A 3,910-nucleotide genomic window follows, 5' to 3' on the forward strand; every position below is an offset into this window, starting at 1 on the left:
TGTAGTAAAAGTTTGATGCTTTAACTCAACTGCAGTTTTCTCCTGAACTGAGAGACAACACCTGAGTGAGTTTTACTGTTACCAATATGATAAACGTGCCTTCAAATTACTTCCAGGTCTCTTATGTTAACTGCAACAAACAATAAACAGTCATGTAATTGGTACAAAAAATCTTTGAGATTCATCATACTGACTTGACATACACAAGGCTGTATCTTTCAAGAAGTTTATAATAACATAACTGTCACCATAAATTAGATGTGTAAAGCATTATTACATTTAACAGCTTAATTTATGGAACTATAGTGTGCAGCCATGTTGATTTATTGAGACAAAAACTGTATTCTTGTATGTTAATCACAATAACTGTACAAGTGACCATTAAGCACTGTCATGTATTTACAACAAATTGATTAGTTTGATGGAAAAAAGATACAATTAGTCCTCCAAGTGCTGAATGTCTCATTCTCAGCTATCAGGCATCAGGCATCAGATGCATCAATAAACAGAGATGGATGGCAGCTTGCCTATTCGCTCGGCTCAGATCTATGTCAACGCCTTGAATACAATGCACTCATTATGGAGTGTGACACAGACTGGATATTGTGCTGTGCCCAGGCATGAAGAAAGGGTAAGCTGTGGCTCTTTGTGAAGTGGGTCAGGTCTGTGAAATGGTTCACAGTTGGCTATGTCAGCAGAAAGATGTGATTTGATAATTCCCATAGCCTATGAACCCTCAGAGAACCAAAGAAACCTGCTAAGGGTCTGCAGTCGCACTAATTATCCCATGATCCTTTGTCTGGCACTAAATACCAGACATTTGTAGGGTCAGATTGGATGTCATGTGTAGTGTTGGTTTGAATTAGCCTCAAAGGCAACCAGAACCCCCCCCCATCAAAACATTTCAGTCGAGCAGTGAGAAAACCTCATGAGAACTTCTCATCCTGTAAAACCTGAAACAAAAATGAATCTTGAATGCAGAGCAGAGGGTCTAAATGTGGATTTTTTCCCCCAAAGCTGACAGGATCAGTTACAGTATCGTAGCCTGAAAATAATTTATTTTTCTTTACATACATAGTTTGCAGTTAATGTAACAAGAACTTAGATCCACGCATGTGGTAAATGCATGGGAAATGAGCATAGATTTTACTTCTAAATGCTTCCTCTGTGTCCAGATTCTGGTACTATAGCTATTTCAAATGTGCATAAGTAATCCAGTGTTTGAGCCAGAATTTAAAAGCTAGGGTCAAATCACATTTCACGAGAAACAACTTATGTTTCAGTCACCTCACTGTTTCAAGTCATGTCCTAGAGTAACCTCTCCACACTTGAAAAAAAAGGGTAATTATAGGAAAAGTAAAGGTTCCGCTAGGGGTCTTTTGTAATCGTAAAAGTTGTGCAGGTGTTCAATGTACAATTGCTACTTTGACGTTTTAAATTTCCATTTTATTTTTTATGCATTTCGTAGATGGGATCACATGCAAAACCTCTTAAAATGGAAATGGTGTAAAGTTGCACTTCATTTTATTAAGAGTGTGAATGTATTTGTGTGTGCATATTTTTGCGAGCCTGTACTCACGGGCGTGTCTGAGTGTGTGATGTCATGGTTCGGATCCGGGTGATCCCTTCTTGGCCAATCGGTGTGAAGCAGGAGGTTTCTGGAGGAGGCGGTCAGTGGATGATTGAAAGGATGGGGGAGGTTAAGCTGTAGTCCAGGCTGTGAAACTTTGACCTGTGGGAGTAAGTTAGCGGCGTAGCGTTTCAGGCCAGGGACCTGTCTGCAGCTCGCCAAGTGTGACACCTATTAGTTTTATACAGCTGGATGTGACCCAGCTAAGACACGATTAAAGCTGTAATAGATGTTATGTTATCATCTTAACAACAGTCAGGTCATATCCATCATAGGTGAGGCCCCTTCAAACCAGAGAGGTTCAGCGTGAATGGACATAGTTGTAAAACTTCAAAGAAAAAAAACCAAGAGACCCTCAAGACATAAAACAGAAGTCACTGACTTAACCACATAAATCAAAGCAGATTTTTGTATATCTTCACACTAGTATGTTTCATGCTATGGACCTACAGAAGACTAGGAGCTACTCTGCACATCAGTGGTGTTCTGGTGAATAAGACATTAATCAAACTATTGGCCCCTAAACTTGCAGCACCAGCTGGCTTCTAGAAAACACTGTCTAAGTGGTAAGAAAGCATTTTCAAGTAAAATAAGTCAGAATGGTGGTTGTAAACACACATGCCCTAGATTCTTATTCTGTTAAGATCTTGGCAAAGCTGTTTCATTTTTACCCAGAAAATGTTTTTTTTTTAGCCAATTCATCTGAGTTATTTATGATTTTTATGATTTTGCGGGAGATGCTGTGAGGATTTGGTGCAGATGTGTGAGTAGTGAAGCTCCTGTGACAGCAACAGTTTGCTTTGGCGATAATGTTGGCCCAGCTTCAACTTTCTCCCTGCCGTATAGCATGACTGTAACTGTCTGAAAAACATATCATGGGGCCACTGAACTGCTGTAACACATTATCCCATGAAGGAAATATATACTGCCATCCATTTCTTATGTAATACAGCAGGGATTGTTTAACAGTGAAATGGAAACACACTGAAAGAGATAAAGAGAATTTATGTAATATTCTCAGTACAATTTCATTTTCATCAAACTGTCTCTAACGTGTTGCTTTTTATCTTTGCAGAAGTACATACATAGATGGCTTTTAGTCATCTAGTGGCTTTTATTTTCAGTATCAAAACCTTTGTTTTAATTCATCTCATTTCCAGGTCAAATGGTGCCACATTTCCTATTTATAGGTTATTGTTCCTTAAAATTATCTAAAACTGTCACCCTTTGTTTAGTAACACCTCTAACCCAGTGTGACTTGGACAGATGATTGTTTCCTTCTCATATTTCCAACCATTTTAGAACTTTCTTGACCACACAACAGTCTATAATAAGAAGCTTCTGCTCCTGGCTCCTCTCCACACCTGCAGTCAATCATCTCATCAATCTCTCACTTCAAGAGCCCCAGCTTTCTCTCCAATGTTCTCCAGATTGTTCAGTCTACAGCGGATATACTCTTGGCTCCTTTCTTCTTTGAGTAAATATCCAGTGCTAAATAGTTGTTTTCTTCTTCAAACGTGTTTGCTAACCAGTGTTCTCCAGTGCCCGCCATTCCCTGCGTCCCCCTCAGCCAATCTCAGCCAAGGCCAGCCTCCAACTTCTCCTCCCCTCATTCTTTTTACATTAAATCACTTTAAATCCGACTCACCTTTAGGGCGCCTCGGTGGCTCACCTGGTAAGTGCGTATCACATGGGCTCAGTCCTGACCGCAGTGGCCATGGGTTTGAATCAGACCCATGGCCCTTTGCTGCATGTCATCCCCTGACTCTCCCGTCTATCTCTCACTGAACTACATAAAAAAACAACTAACTCACCTTTGTCTGTCTCTGTTTTCGGGTCCAAACACAATTACATAACAGTCACAGAATACTTTGGTTTAAACACTGATTACATACATCAGTTGTACTAAATGTTAACATGCTAACATGCTAAACTAAGATGGTGTGCATGGTAAACATATCTGCTAAACATCAGTATGTTAGCACTGTCATTGTGAACACAGTAGTATGTCAACATTTGTATTTAGCTCAGTTTACTGTGTCTGTTTTCCACGTTTGTCCACTGAGCCCATGGTTTGAATTACATTCCTGTATTAAAACTTCTTTACAGTCTCAGCTGAGTTTAAATGAAGCTCAACATGATCCTTCATTCATCATTTTTAATCTTTACCATGTCACTCTTACTATTTCATTAGGTAAACCTACAACTCTATCTCAAACCCCTCCTTTAACTGTGCAGATATGCTAACTCGCAAACAAGTCTGAATATGCCTCTTCACTG

The sequence above is a fragment of the Seriola lalandi genome, unplaced genomic scaffold (assembly GCF_002814215.2).
Source record: "Seriola lalandi dorsalis isolate HSWRI2012SDOR001 ecotype SW California unplaced genomic scaffold, Sedor1 jcf7180002054267, whole genome shotgun sequence".
In the NCBI taxonomy this organism is placed as follows: Eukaryota; Metazoa; Chordata; class Actinopteri; order Carangiformes; family Carangidae; genus Seriola; species Seriola lalandi.